Raw genomic sequence first — 16,838 nt, forward strand, 5'->3', positions numbered from 1 at the left:
GGAGTGCTATGGGTGCCTTTCCCCTACCTTGAAGGAGATCAGGATTGAACTCTTTGCGACAGATTAAAAAGGTAATTTAAAGACATTACTGGTTAAGGGAGGAAGAAGGAGGCTTTGCAGCAGGGCATGGAACCTCTCCAGCTCCGTGCTCACTACTGCCCTTGGATTTTAGGGGCTTTTCATTCTGGCAAATGTGTTTTATGAACCTGATGTACACCCAGAACAATCCCACCCTGGGATCTAATTTCAGACCTACAAAGTTTGATTTGTCCTTTTTTCAGGCTATGTACTCATTTGAACTAAAATTATCCGGCTGCCAGCCTGCTTGATAGCAATTACATCTAAAGAGAGAGAACCACTGAACTTCATGTATTGGTAATGGTCTTTCCGTCTATATTTTTCCATGGGGATAACGTTGTATGGGAAAATTAGACACATTAGCCTAGGAAAAATAGTGAACAAAAATACATATTTCATACTTTTTAAAAGTATCCTCATGCTACCAATTAGAGACATTATTTAATGCAGGTATTTTAGCATGATGGTGTCGGTCTTTATATAAAGAAGAACAAAACCATTTTTGATAGTTGTTTAAGGGCATCCTAAATACACTCTAGAATAGTACATTTTAATTTTCAATAATGCCGGCAGACTCGAGCATTCAGATTTTAGCATAACCAGCAGGAAAACTGTTTGATGTTTTAATTATGTCCCAGAAAATGCTGAATGTGTTATAAAAGAAATCTGAAGAGGGGAGGGGGGAAAAAAAAAAGGTTTTTATTACTGCTCAAGAGGAAGGACGTTTTACAACATAGCATTAAATATGTAAAATGGAATAAAAAAGAACTTGGATAGTCAAAACTTTGTCTGAAACAAAGTAGGCCAGAGAAGCAAAATAATATGTCTGTTAGAAGCAGTCGGCAGTAAGAAGGGGAAGGGAACATTTACATAGAGATAGGGCTGAAGGAAAGGAAAAGCCTTAAAATAACCCCAAAGTCTTTTAAATTATGTTCAAGACCAGCCAGAACCATTCCCAACAAGGTGTCTCACAGGATTTCAGAGTTCCTGATTAATGTGGTGACCTACTGCTCTCTGATGCAATGCATTCAAAACCCAGCTGGGGATTCGCAGTCGGGATGAGGCTGTTGGGACTTCCTGGGGCTCCATCCTGCTGGCACCAGGGTCAGCCTCCACAGCAAGGCTCAGGAAAGGTGCTCCCAAGGGAGGGGGAAAACGAGAACCTGAATCATTTGCAATGAACTGAACCAGATGTACAAAGCTCCAGTAATTTCAGCAGTGATAGGAAGTGGAGAGGAAAAGAAAATCACTGTGGTTTAACTCTTCCTTCCCTTAACAGGTGTCAGAGCAGGCTGAGGGAGGCAACATGGGGCACGGCCACAAGTGAGCCATGGGCTGTGGTATCCCACTGCAGGGCAGGGATCCTCTACCAGCAGAGGGGGCTGCAGAGCCAAAAAGCCTCCAATCCACCCCTCTGCCCCTCTGAGCGCCCTGCAATATGCTCAATTTCAGTCATTCCTGGCACTCGGCTCTTCTGTTGTTCGTTCTACAATTCTGAACTACCTTAAAAGGAGACACCTTCGGTTTGGTTCAGATACATAATTCGTGTCGTGTCCATAGATTTGTTTCTCTTACAGCGTGCCATCACGTTACTATCCCCAGAAATGTTTGATTCTTTTTCTTTTTAAATGCCAGTAACAGATTTGGGGTATGCGTAGCTATATACATACACAGTTAATATGAAAGTCGGGTCCATGATAGCACTGGATGTACACACATCTCAGTTAGCGGTGCTTTACAGAAGGCAGCACAAAGCTGTCTGTGACTATGGCTTGTTTTTTAAAAAAAATAACCCTTTACTGATAAAGTAATGAATAATGTATCTAAATAAATAAAAAGCGAAATACTTTTATTAGGCTGCTGATAATGTCAATCTGATGAAAGGATCTGGAGTCAGGTGTCAATGAAACAGTGTTTTGAATTCTCCTTTACCAGCGTGGCATTTCAAAATGCCCAGTGTCAAGCCTGGATATTATGATATATGTTTCTTATTTACTATTAATGTTCTTAGAGCTTCTGTGCTTTGCTATTTGATACCTTGGCTGTTTGCTTAAACTCTGTATGCAAATGCAGAGCTCAAATACAAAGCTGGAGTGTTAAGATTAAAGAAGAACTAGGATTCCAAGATTAAAAAGTGAGATGAATGTTTCCTGTAAATATGTATCATTAGTCCGATTTTAAAAGGATGTTTAGCAGTGATTCAAAAAAAATAAATGATAATACTAAAAAAATCAGCATTGTAAAAGAAATGGCCCTAAATGCTTTAGAATGCATGGATAGCAGAGAAGCCTTTCTCCAGCTGTAAATGAATGGCATCTTCTGACGCCCACCGCAAAGGTAATGGTAAGCAGAGCCCCACATGACACTGTTCAGATGCCTTCCCCTCATTACACATCCCTGTCCTATCTGACTGCAGGCTGAGCAAGCTGTGTAGGGAAGAGGCTCCGTGCCCAGCTCCTTCTTCCAGTCCCTCTATCCCTCAGAGCTGCAGCTTGGGGCCACCTGCACAGCTTCAGAGCACAGCGTTTGGGTACCAGCCCGGCCTGCAGCCCCATCGGGATGCCGGCTTCTACTCTCACCCCTTCTCCATCCGAGGTGGAACTTGTTGCCAAGAGAGCAGCTGGCATTGTTATTCGAGACGGTAAACTTTCGCCTTGGGAATAGTATTTCTGTGCCTGTGTCACGGCTGGGAGAGGAAGAGTTCAGGGAGAAAAACTTGTTTGACAAGGAAGGCTTCTTTTGTTTAAAAAAAAAAAAAAAAAAAAAAAGAGGAGGGAAAGGGGGGGGGGAAGCTCCAAACTCGTGGGAATAGGTGAAAGCGACAGAGGCTGAGACTGGAGACAAAGATGAGAAGCGATCCTTAACGTGTGAGCGTCTGCCCACCCCGCGGAGGGGAAAATCAAAAGGCTGTCAGCACGGAGCGCGGTGCTGGGCGGGAGGCAGCGAGCAGCCGGGAGATGGGAGCGCTCCAGGTGAGATCGCATCCTGCAGCCCTTCGGCACTGCTCTGACGGTGATGGGAGAGGAGGCACAGGGGGCGTCAGCCCACCGACTGCAGGCAGGCTGTGGGGCCGAGGCACGAGGTGCATCCAGCAAGGCTCGGTGAGCTCCGGCTGGCAGGAGAAGCAGCTGCAGAGCAGCGGTCACTTACAGGCTGCCTCTCGCTTTCTGCTTTTTTCACCTTTTTTGATTTGTGAGCCGTGGTGTGTTTTCCAGAGGAGTGGGTCCCTTTTGAAATGCACATTCCCGAAGCGATGCACAGCATAAATGGACTTGTTTTTCTTCGCCACCTCTCACAGACACCTTAGAAGTAGACCGCAGAGCTCCCAGAGGTCTGCAGACCCCCAGGTTGAAAACTAGTACTCTAATGTTAATCCTTTCAGTTGTCCAGTCCAGGAAATGTGATTATTTTACAGCTGAGAGAACAGAGACAAAGAAAGGTGATGCCAAAAAGCAAGAATGGTGAAAACTTGGCTCTGATCTAGGAGCAAGAAGTGAGGCTGGCTTTCCCCTGAGTCTTTCAGATGCTATGGAAATCACTCCCAAAGTGTTCCCCTTTCATTAGGGGATGTGTAAATTCACATCCGTGGACAGTAAGTGCTCACAAATCCCTCCGAACCCAGAGCGATGCATACCTGCTCCTCACTGCCTATCACAGTTCTGATATGTCTCTTTTCACGCAGCCCGGTTTGAGACAGTGGTCATGCCCAGGCTGTGGAGGCAGACAGTGGTAAGTTTTGGACAAGAAGCCAAGTTTTTAGAGCACTGGTTGCTGTTCATAAGCACTAGGAGCATGTCCCTGCCTACTCTCCTGGGACTCTTATCCCTTAAAGCAGAGAACACTTTGAACACTTTGATTTTTGCAAGTACATTCAAATTACAGCTGGCATTCACAGATTTGTAGATTTTTGAGGCCAGGAGTGCATCCTTTTTTTTGTCCAACTTTCCCTGTATTCAGCCCAGTACCTTGCATTTGACTAAAGCATAGCTTTTGTTTGATTAAAGCACAGCTGCCAGAAAAGCATTCAGACCCGATTTGAAGACATCAGGAGAGAGAAATTCCACCTCTTCCCTTGATGCTTCATTCTAGTGGCTAATCACCTTCAATGCTAAATATTTGTGCCATTCTGGCTAGATTAAAGAGCATTTCAGTACGTGGCATTCCTATGAGATAATTCTTGCAATGAAGTAACCTTTTAATCTTCTTTTTGATAAATTAAACAGTGTGAGATCTTTAGGTTTATCACTGTCAAACATTATCTGCAGTCAGTATATCATTTTCATGGCTCTTTTTGAGCCTTCTCCAATTTTGTTACGTCTTTCTTTAACGTGACAACTGCCTTCCAGAGTCTGGCTTATGCCCGCTTAGGGTTTAGTCTCTAGCCTTCATTCTCTTCTTTGCTAGGAGAGTGGGGAGCATCTTGCCTAAGTGTGACCGAACTCTCTGGCATCTAAATGTTAGGCATCTAATAGAGTTAGGCATCTCCTAGGCTCCCTCAGTAGTCAGCAGAGAGAGATGGGCACTTCTGAAGGATACGCTTTCCCATTTAGATAATTTTGCTTTGGGCTGTATTGGGGTGTCTTCTTTTTTTAATTCACTCCACCTTTCCAAGATTTTCAGATGCTGCCCTCACAACAGCAGCGCTCTCTTTCGTCCCTCTGTCAGCCTCTCTGTTTTCCCAAACGTGTTATCAGCAAAGACTATGAGAGCAGATCAGGAACATTTTCAATGAAATAACATTTTCCAAAATCAGTCTGTGGAGATGATCTGATGTGGGCATAATTCTTCCTGAAACTAATTCATAGACATGAGTCTAATGATGTTTACTAACTGAATCCACCAAAGAAAACATCAGTTAGTTGCAGACCAGTCCTTCTGGCTGCTAAATTTTGTTAAGGAAAAATCCATGCAGTGATGATTCTCTGTTGACAATTGTCTTTTGGAGATCTGCCAAGTAGCCAGCTCTTCACCCATTCATCCTGTGCCTTATCAGTATTGCAAGTACCATTTTTTTCAATTGAAATCATATGTGAATTAAACTTAACAGCAATTCCATAATTATCTTGCTCAAGAAATTCATTATAAAGTACCTCTAATCTTCATTTGCATTTTTTCTGTCTTTTTTCTTCTTCTTTTCAATTTATTTGTGATTAATTGGCTCTTTTGAGCCAACTACATCTGTTATTTGCTTGGGCTATCCTTTTTGCACCATTGGTACAACTGTAGGTTTCTAGTGACCACTATCTTTTGTGCCTGCAACTAATTAACTCCTCGAAGTCAGAAATGATGTACTGGATCTGTACCTCTCTCATTAAAGGAATTAGCCTCTATACCTCTTTTTTTTTTTTTTCTCCCCTCTTTCTTTCTCTGACTTACTTTGTCAAGAGATCCAAGTAATACTTTGTTTACCAGCTGCATGGGACCTCCAACATATGCCTCTCTAACTGAGGACCCCCTACCAGAGCAAGTTTTCCCATTGATGTGTTCCAGACAGGTCTTAAGGAGAAACATATCCTGTTTACTGGTTTGACTTAGTGGTCTAAAAAGCCTCCTGCCACTACCACCTCCTGAGCTCTCTGAGTCAGCTCAGTGATGGAAGAGGCACTCGAAGTCCTGGGGCTCACTCTAAGCCCTCAGTAACTAGAAAACTAGATAATGCTGTTTTTAATGTTCAGTGCCATACCTCACCTCTTTTACACTGTCTGCTGTTCCTGAACAGGATGAGATGGCTCCAGGAAACAACACCACAAAGTTAGCAGCGTGAAGTGGATGATGACGTGGTGTCATTCCCAGAAAGTCTTCTGCTGTTGGTATCTCGTGATGCATCTTGACAGTGTGATGGCATCCCACAGCTCTCTGTGCATCTTCAGGTAAGCGTGCAGTATACCCACAGGGCAGCCAAATCATAGGATCAGAGGAACTAAAGACAGGCAAGATCTGTCAGATCACAGAGCACATGCCCCCGCCAGTGAGTGCTGTTGGTCCTGATACAGCACGTGTCAGATCTCAAACAGATACTACAACTGATCTCAGACAAAAGGCCAAAGGGAGTTGGATGTTTTGTTTTGTTTTTGTTTTTGTATCTGAAATCTAATATTCACAACTGTTCAGAAAGGCCTTCTGTTGTGTTCTGATGATAGAAGCCTAAGTCCAACCCTTGAGGCTGGTTGTTATCCTGCTCTCACTGTTGGTTAGTCTGGGTTTGATCCCAAAGGGGAGATAACGTCTCAAAGCAGTCCACCTTTCTTCTAGAATAAGCCACAGAGTGAAAGCAAGCAGGGTCTCTGCAGAGGTGTAGTCCAGTCTGTGCAGCACATCTGGTTAGAACTCTCCACAAGGCCATGTTGGGCCCAGCTCAGTTGGCTGGACTGGGGCTGGATGGATCCAGGGTTGCACTGGCTGCTCCAGCTCCGGCATCTCCAACCTGCCAGCTGTGCAGAAGTCACTGCTTATTGTACTGTTCTAATAGAGCAGGACACACAAGTTCAACTGTGGAAACAGCATAACAACCCAGTCATGAAAATCATGATTCTTTTCACTTGCTTCCTGTTTCCTCTCAATGCAACTTTTTGACATCTAAGTTTAATCCAGAGGAATGTTTGTGACAAGGGATTTTTTTCTCTCATTCTCTGGGATTGATTTAGAACCTACTTATGTCTGCTTAGCAGGTCCTTATCTTTATTTCCATTTCTTATCTCCACTGAATTGACAATACTTCAGGTGAGACAGCTCTCTTGAAGAGCAAAGCTTCCTTCATGTGACTACAGAAGAATCATATGAAGATTGGGCCATTCAGATATAGACCAGAAGAAATACTTTACATACTAGTCAGGGCACTGGACTTCTGCCCCAGTTTGCTGTGAATGGTTTGCAATGAGTCGTACATTAGGAATGAGGACAGATGCTTTTCAACAGGCGGTTTTGAGGAACTAGCAGATCAGGGAACAAAACATACAAAACCAAATGGGTTAAGGTACATGGGAGTCAGCTTACCCCTGTGAGGGAGAGGGGGAGGAATCTGGAAGGTAATGGAAGTTCAAACTGCCTCTGCTATCCTTGTGCTAGGCCTGATTGTTTCTCCCTCTTGCCCTATATTATTTACTATACAAATCCATTAGCATTGCTTTTTCTTGCTGCATCCAAGATACTGCAGTCTATCACTTGAGCTATTCACATGACATTTTATCCTTTCTTTGGAAGACAATCGTGTCTTCAATCAAAGGCCTCTTGACAAAAGGAAATAGGAGCAAGAACTTGAGATGGCATAATGCAGCAAAGTGCTTTCTGTACACCTGCATAATACAACTCAGTCATCCATTACTTTCAAAATTATGCTGAAAGACTTCTCTTGTTTACATTTTTTTGTGTGCCCCGACTCATTGCTTATTTGACCTTGAGGTTCCCTTCATTCCTCCTTCTAATACCTCCCTCTCTGCCCTCTTCCCATTCCTACACCTCCAGCAGTTATTACAGCCTTTGTTGGTTGCAGTTTCTATAATTATTTTGCAGCGATCAACACGTAAATGTTTATTTAGCCTGATTTCATACCAAAGAGACTGAATACCATAGTCAGATCTGTATGAGTATTTTCGGTACTTTGCCAAACAGAATCTAACATCTCATTTTTGGGCATCCTCTTTAGTGCCAGTGATACAAAGTTCCTTGTGGATTCACGATTTTTTTTTAATGTAATGAATGAAAGGACATATTGGAGGGAATTAAAAAAATCCTTAAAAATCAAAAGTATGATGAGAATAACAGTGCAGAGTCAGAGTTCCAGCAGATCCGCTGCTGACTGCATTTGAGTCATGTTTTCCACTGAGAGGGTGCTGGACAGACTCCGCATAGGAAGCCCAGGGAGAGGAGATTACCTTCCTATGCAAAGGTAGCTCCCACAGGGCGGGTGGAAATCATGCTGTGTTATTGACATTCCCTCCTCAGGATGCTCCTGCTACTGATCTTGCTCTGGGTTTTGCCAAGGAACATGCTGAGTCTACACTTACCATCTGATCCATCTCATCTCTGTTTTGGGCTGTACTGGTTCTTTCATCCATTTCCTAGTGTGGCTGCCACACCCGTGGTCACTTTTTGCTTTCTCAGGCTGCCCTGTTAAAATTTACTTGCCATCTTGTGTATAAATCTAAAATCCTAGGCCTGATCGAAAGCCTGTTGGCTTTATAGGAGTCTGTCCACTGTGATGGGGTAGCTTTTCATAGGCTGGTAAAGGACTTGAGAGGTGACATAGGAAACAGAGTAACTCCAGTGGTGAGCGTTTCTGTCTGTACAAAAAGGTCACATAAATCTTCTGACCTCTGCTTCCCAACCATACAAATGTGCATCTGCTTCCAAAAGGGTTACAAAACTTTCATAATAGTGGCACATTTGTTTGAGATAGACCTGCTCAACACTAAGCAAACCATATATCTTTATGCTACGTGTCAACAATATTTCAGGCACTCGTTCAGCAGCTCCTGGGCTAGTGTTTCTGTACCACATTAGTGCCATTCCGCAGCCTGTTCCTTCATTCCTTTTCTCAAAAGAGGGGCACAATAGAATTGAGTCAATCTCTTCCTTCATACCTGGGTATAGGCACTACTTTGGCATGAAATCACCATTCTTAATTAGGCAAAACTATTATTCCTTGTTGGTGATAGAAGGAGGCACTGGCTGTTTTTTTTTTTTTTTTTTTTTTTTTTTTCTTCTTGAGATCCAGACAGACTTTGACAAGTCTGATCCTTGGAATGGGTTTGCTCCAGATGCCCTGGGAGATGAGAGAAGTGTTAACTGGCATGAGCTTGGCAAGATCTTCCTATGCAGAGTGTTGGACAGGCCATCCTCTTCTGTGAACGCACATCCAGAAAGATGGTGTGTCCTTGCAGTCAGTCACACAGTAGAGATAGTGAGCAATCTAGCTGGGGCAAAGCACTTCTACAGCAGAAACTGGGGTAGCAAGGGTGCTGAGGGATTTAAAAGCATGTTAGAAATTCAGATGTCTGGGTTGTTTAGGAATCTGTGGTAGCTTCACATGTTGTAAAATTACTATAGAACTAGGGCTGTGATGCTGGCAGATAACAGGCCTTCCCACCTTGTGTTAAATGGTACCTCCCCACCTTTTACCTTCAGTTTCCTGTTTTGTAATTAATGCTGCTTCTTTTCAGCAAGAAGTTATAATTTATGATGAACTGTGTTTAGCTAGCAGCAGGTAGTGGCTCTTGATCACTCACCAGGTCAAAAACAAGAAAGGTTACCCAACATTCATCAGCTGCAACCTGGAGTTTCATTGCTAATAACTATAAGAACCAACTTATTTTCTTAGTGTCTCCAAAACATTAAAAATAATCTTTTCTTTAAACAAAAAATATTTTTAGAGCTGCTGCACGAAAAGGTGGAAAATGAGATTAGCCTTGTCAGAAGCATTTGTAGCTGGTCTTATTTGCTAACAAGGCAATACTGAACGATCAGCTTTTTGATACAACACCCAACATTTTGATGTGGATTCCCAGAGACGTTTTGCTCAGGATGTTGTTCAGTGCTGCTTCTGTGCTGGCATCCTGATATTGCTCAGTCCCCTCAGTGATTCACAGGAGCACTGAATGGATCCCAGGCTTTAGGATGGAAACCTCAAACACCCTGTGATTTTTCTGTATCCTTGATGGTGAAATCTGGTCCCACTCTAACAGTAATCAGGGTCAAGCCTGAGCAGCCACAGCTAGTAGAAATTCTGTAGGTGATTCATTTGCCTTGTTAATCCTCTGATGATTATCAGAATCTGTGCTCCATATTTATTGTCAGCTGGTAATCTATGGCAGGAATCATTTTCGCCGTTAGAAAGCAAAGAAGATAATTTGGCAGCTGTGCCCACTAAAAATCCCAAGTAACTTCTGATTTATGGGATCGTTTCATCCTTCTCCATCTCGTGTGTATATTCCTGTGATTTTATAGGACCTTCGATTTCAGAAGTGTTTGAAATTTGAGAGTGAAACCAAGTCATTGGTACTCATGCACAATTTCTAACCGCATAGTCCCCTGCAGTCTGTAACAGCTGCTACGTAAGTGAATCACTAATGATGATATCCCTATTTGAATGCAAAGTCTGCCTACTGACATTTCCTCTGGGTTACCTAGCTCTGTAAGCCTGTGCTCTGTGAATTCACGGGAGTCATTTGGGCTATGTTGATGTGCACCAGTGGAGGACCTGACTCACTATCTGGTGGCTGCTGTGTGAGCGATTCATATCCTTTGAGTTAATGATCCTGGACCTTTATTCCTCTCTTCTTTCCTCTCATTTTTTCAGACATGCCACCTATTACTTTGACATTTCTCTGCGATCCACAGAACGCTGTGGCACTCTGCTGCTTTCTCTCTCCAACTTTATGTGGGATATGCTACTAGTACACATCCTAGTTTGACATGCATATGTTTGGGGAGTCAAGGCGCCCTTTGGTGTCCATACCTCTCAATAAAGGCTTTTACTGTAAGTTCAATTACAGAAGCACCTCTGGTCTGTAAGTTTTGCTCCAGAAGGATGGACTATGGATCCATTAGAGAGATAATTCACAGCGTAATCAGGAAATTGTAGATTTTCCTTTCTTTCTCCATCTTTGCTTCCTTAGCTAATTGCTTTTCTCTCTTCAAACTTATCCACAGATTTATATAATCTCACCCTGGACTTGGGAACCAGCATAAAAGGAGCTCACCCACCAGGTGGCATTTTCTCACGTGTCCGGCGCTAATTCTAACATGAACAATTTGTACATAAAATTATAAAACTGAGGGCCAGTAAACTGCACCTGTAGAGCAGAAACTTGACTGTTCTCGATTCTGTTCTAATTATTGAGCCTTAGAGCAAAAACTACGTTTCAAAGAAAACTTTCTGTACAGGCCTCAATAGAGTTAAAGGAGAAACATTTTAAGTTGATGAGCTGACACTTGTAGAAGCAAATATATTAAATAAATCATGATTCGTTTTGGGGCTAAATCTGACTTACATCAACTCTGGAAAAACTAGATCCTAATGAGTGACAGTTTGGTGTTTTCTGTCACTTCCTACAGTAATGGCCCCAAGCTGACACCGCTCTGTGGGAGTCTAATACTTCTGAACAAAAGTTTTTTTGGAGTGAGATAGACAAGGTAGAAATCCCAAGGTGACTGGAAGGAATGTCTAATGACTGGAAAGACATATTTACTGGCAGACTGTATGTAAGCTGTGACAGTTGACAGGGCTTGATTGTAATAAATATAGTTGATGAAGAGAAGGGTGACAGGTGAGGACAGAGAGAGAAAAAGAGTCAAAAGATCTGCACTGGCTGAACCCTATTAATGGTAAGTTGGTAACAAAGCCCAGAGTCATAAAAGAAAGCAGTTATCGCAAACTGATGTCTAAACATTGAAATGTGTGGGACCTGCAGGTTGCTGTCACAAGCTCAGATTTGTTGACCTTTCTTCTAGCTATTTTATAGGTGGTGTTTCTAGTTGTATCTCACACCAGCAGCAGGCAGCAGCCAACATTTTTAAATATCGTGTATGATTAATCATGTAACAAAACAAACTCTGATCAAGGTCATAATTATTGCTTCAAACTATAACTTCAATTGCTTTGATCAGGGGATTTAGTGTTGGAAAATGTGCCTCTGAGTGCTGTGAAGGAAGTAATCTTCCCGGTGGTCTGTTCTGCTGAGAACAAAATGAATTCCTGTAAAGGAAATTAAGCAACAAAAAATCTGAAAATATTTATTTAAATGCAGAGGCTCACTGCACACATGCACACACACACAGATGGAGTGATTGACCCTGAAAATGGAAACAACTCTGGCATATTAAATTGTGACACTTTATAACTGACTGGTCAGAGTTTCAACAATAGGATTTCCAATGAGCTCTGCACTTTCTTCCCCCAGGCAAATGTCACACACTGAAACTAAACAGGATCTTTTTTTTCTTGTTCATCCGACGTGCTGTTTTCTGTGCCCGAGATACAAATCTGTATTTGAAAATGCCTTAACCCTTTGGAAGGACAACCCTTCCTCTCTGTGCCCCAGGAGGGAGTTTTGCAGCAGATGTGGGGGACGTCGTGTTGGCGTTGGCACCGAGGTCATTCTGCATGCTCAGTGCACTCCCATTGCAAAAGGTAAGAAAGAAAAAAGCAGTCATAAGGGAATATCTGGAAGAAAGTGTGCAGGAATTGCATGAACTTAATGTAAAGGTTAATAAAGAGGAACATCGCACATTGAGAATATCAAATGAGAGTTCCTCCAAACTCTGGAAATGGGCCCATTTAGCAGCAAAGTCACAGTTTACTTGCTTTCATCACCACGCAGACAGAGGTGAAAATCCCTTTGCTTTCTTGCTTGTATGAAACACAAAAGTGTTTGTAAAATATTTGGACAACTAAAATATTGAGACAACTTTTCTTTTTGAAAGTTGCTGCTATTTTGAATGAATGGTTTCCCCTCCCAACCAAAGGCCACACCCTATACAAGTAGTGCTGCCACTAAATGGGTTGTGGAGGGTGCCAAAAAATAAAAAGAGAGAGACAAATGAGCCCATATGGACACACACCACAAGGGCTCACAGAGTAGCACAATGCTTCTGTGTCAATCATGTCCACGTTCCACCTTTGCTGGCTGCCTGTCTCCCACAAGGCAGTGGATCCAGCCTCTCTGCTTCTCCCAGCTGCCTCTTTGGAATCACAGGACTGAGAGCTGTGTCATGTCAGCATGGGATTTTTAGCCTAATTGCCACGTATACACATACTTCTTACACACCTCTACTTGTCACTGTCTGCTTATGCATCTGTATTCACTGTATAGGCAGACGTGAATGTGTCCTTTCATGCAGAAAGTTCTCCACGTACTGTCTATGGATTGATATCCACAAATATCCACACATTTTGTATATCATATGCAGTTGCATACCTGGACACGCACACACTTCATCTACTGTCCACTCTGGATTTGGTATTATCTTGGCAAAATTAATCTACTGTTATTTTCTTCGGTGGTGATCCTTTGATGCCCAAGCAGAAGACAGAGCACCATTGTATTTAAATATAATGAATACATGTAAATGTATATGTAAGTGTGTTTAGGAACACACACAGAGTTTCTGCTCTGCAGCCCAGCCTCGTGCAGCCTGAACAACATGTAAACAGATTTCTTATTTACTGAAGCCTTAAGCGAGGCAACAGGAAGCATAAGACAAAGGAGGTGGCATTTAGGCTATGATATAACCTTTTGCTTTTTACATACGTTTGTGTATTCATGCATGTATTCTACACATTCTTTTGATTTGCCCTTTTGTGGAGACATTATCACAACTTTGGGCTCATGTCAACATGCAAACTGTCTTCATGCAAAAAATCAATGTGTTAGAGCCAGTATAAGTGGCTGTAGATTTCTTGACTTTATCATCTATTTCAGGTACCAAAACATATTCAAACTCAGTTCCTTGTCAAAAGATGAAAGTAGAGGACAAAGCAGGAACAAAAATCTTCATGGAGCGTATCTTTTCTATATGGAAATGTGACTTTGACCACTGCTTGCATCAGGGTCAGGTTTTCATTTCAATACTGCAGAAAAGGACACTCGTGGATGGCTTTTTGCAACTGTTATTTTAATGTGAATATAGGATTAACACAGGATGTTTTCTTTAAGTTATGTGGTCTAATCAAAATACTGTTAAAAGTAAAAATTGAAGCTGAGTGTCAGGGAAAACTGTGTGAAATGAAATTAATGAAGAGAATATTCTTTTCCATTTTGAATGGAAATCATATAAAAGTTCTGTCCCCTGTTTTGCACCGATGAATCTACATTGATTTTGGATAGCTTCTGAGAAACAGCTTTCCCAAGAGTGTAATAATCTTCTGATTGTTGCATATGGCACTAGGACCTTAATAAAGGTTCTGAAGTCTATGAGTCTCCAAATGAGGATAAGCACCTTTCTAGGAAAGCATAGCTTTCCAGGTTTAATTTCCATTGTTTAATATGTTTAGATATCTTCCTGTAGTTTGAACTATCTCTACAATTATTTTAGAAGCTGAAAAAGAACAAACAAAAAATCTTTTTTATCATGACTGTAGAATTCATAACTCAAACTAAAGCTACAACTAGAAGCACAGCTTTGTGTGATCCCAAGCACGACATTACAGACATGCTACTTGTACTGACGTAATGTTTGCAATTGTATTTAGGTTTTTAAGAGAGAAAAAAGTTTGTTTGTTTGTTTGTTTGTTTTTGCTTGCCACAGTAAATAGAGGTTCATGCCAAAAACATCAGCTACAAAACTCCTGCTTTGACTTTTGCTATTTGTTCATAAAAGTTTGCCAAGTGCACGACCCTCATTATGTACCTTGTTGTCATAATAACTGTGTGAGAACACCCTGCAAGTGCTTTGCTCCAAAGTGAGCTTCTGTGAGAAAGAGAAGCAAATACATGATGCTGTATTACTTCCAACAGGCACTACTGAGAGCTCTGTTTGAGGACTGATGTGTCAGCTGCTCATCAGTGCAACCTTAGTGTTGAATACTTCAGGGAAGCTTTCAGAGGGAAGGGAGAAAAAGCGTAGGAGTAAGAATAATGGGCCAAAATTATTTCTAGGGTAGATGTGCTGAAGCAAATTATGGTTTCACTGAGGAGAAGTTTGCCCTGTTGTGTTCCAGGCTTCTTGTTTAGGTTGATTACATGGCAACACAGAATTGATTTCTTGAGCTTAGGACAGTTGGCAAACTTGACTAGACTTAAAATGAACCTCTTTGATTCTGCCTACAAAATTAGAACAGATTTGATAAAGTAAAGATGTATCCTTTGAAGTATTCCCTATCAACATAAGTGCTAAGAACACTTGAGCGAAGGAATTTCAACAGTTTTGAAAGCAGTAGCAAAAGAACATCAATAAGGATTGCAGCTAAGGGCATGCCCACAAGGCACTATACTAACTGTATCTATCCTGCAGGCAATAAGCAATTGCTAAAGATTCCAGACTTTTTAAAGTTCATAGTTCATCTCATAAAAACTTTACATGTAACTTATGATAGGATTTTGTTGGATGGGTTTGGCTTCCACTACATGACTCGAGAAGGGGTTTGTAAGTTGATCTGCATATAAGGACATGAAGAAATTTTCATTTTCTCTTGTAGCAAATGATGATTGATGATAGGTTGATCTTGCAAGGTGCATAAAGTGCGCTCATGTCCTGTTATATCAGGTTTTACACCCATGCAGGCAATATACTTCCTCCAGGCACTTCAGCAGATAAACACCAGCCCAAATGCTTTGTTGATCCAAGATCACATCATGGAAGAAAACAGGGATATCCTCTACACTATGGATTTGTCATGGATGCTAGATTTCAGGTGCCCATGCTACTGTAAGTTATTTTCCCTTGAGCAGGGAAGCACTATAAAGGCCAAACAACAATTTAGTGGAAATTTCAGTTAGACCAGATATCTACTTGGCAACTCTGATTCTGCTGGCCCATCAACATCAATGCTACCACTGCTGTGGATAGCATGTGTGTTGGTTAGCCCACTATGGCTGTGAAAATCTGGAAGGAAAGAACACATCTGGACAGAAACGAGAAGGAAACCAAAAAGGAGGTTTTGAACTGCAAAGTTGCAGGCACTAGGAGGTGAGTCACAAAACAACTTGGATATTTAATTTGGAAAGTAGAGGATATTTAATTAAAAAGCTTTTACTTTTCTATGTGAGTTTCATACTGGTGGTACTCAACAGATTTCAGTGTGACCACAGCAAATTAGTGGAAGCCACAGTTATGGAAATAAGGACTCTTAAACATGATTGTGTCATTGTGGCTTAAGGAACTTCTGTGTGTCAGCTGAGCTGTGGGAATTGACATGTGTATGCCTTTAGCTGGCCACAAGCACGAGTCAGTGAGTCAGCGTAAATGTCTTTCAGTGACGTTTAAGCAAGCATCTTTCAGCTCATACTTGCAATGGGTGAAGTACATGTACAGTTAGTTGTTGGTGATCACCTGACGAGTAGAAAGGATTCATTAGACTGTAGTAACTCAAAAATGTCAGACTCCTTAAACTAAAAAATGCTTTAGATCACCTAGCATTTTTCCCTAAGTCATTTGGTTCCTAAATCCCCTTCATGGTTCTTCCTCAAATTTGCTATGAAGGCATTACTTCCACAGTGACACAGAAAGTAAAAGAATTAAAAGAGGCTGTGAAGAGAGAGTAGCTGAAAGGGTTTCAAGGATAGCAGTGTGAACACATGCTCTCTCCACGAGCCATGATCCCACGGCAGCAAACTCACTACGGTAGTTTTCTCAGTTGACTTCAAGACATTTGGAATCATACCCAGCTTCTCATGGTTTAACAGAGAAAATATAGGCCCGGAAAACACTTTGCTCAGACTTATCATTTTTCCTAGATAGTAAGAGATGCCTTATAAATGCCCACAGGAATAATTTGTAATGGAAATTAATAATTTTTGACCTTTATGATTTCACTATGTTAAACTTTACCTTTCTCAATGCTGAAGCTTTGCTACTGATTAGGTCTCACTCTGAATTCACTGAAAGTTAATAAAAACTGGCTGATTAGACAACCCCAGGCACCACATCTTAAGTAGTTATTAAACAAACATTATAGATAGAAACATCTACAACTGGCTTCTGTTGAAACACTGCTTATTATTATATAATCCTTTTTCAAGTCAAAACGAATGCATAATCAAAGCACAAAGCAAGCAATTTGAAAGTTCTGAGCTGGCTGCGCAAAGCTATAATGCATCAACAAA

General features: G+C 41.6%; 1 long non-coding RNA gene across 1 annotated transcript; it reads left to right on the top strand.

Annotated features, from left to right (window-relative positions):
- On the top strand, positions 1–6,038 carry LOC124418093. The gene is made up of 4 exons (XR_006939785.1): positions 1–71; positions 282–375; positions 1,358–3,807; positions 5,798–6,038. It is a non-coding gene; the product is annotated as an uncharacterized LOC124418093 (long non-coding RNA).
- The last annotated feature ends 10,800 nt before the right edge of the window (positions 6,039–16,838 follow it).

The sequence above is a fragment of the Gallus gallus genome, chromosome 6 (genome assembly GCF_016699485.2).
Source record: "Gallus gallus isolate bGalGal1 chromosome 6, bGalGal1.mat.broiler.GRCg7b, whole genome shotgun sequence".
NCBI lineage: Eukaryota > Metazoa > Chordata > Aves > Galliformes > Phasianidae > Gallus > Gallus gallus.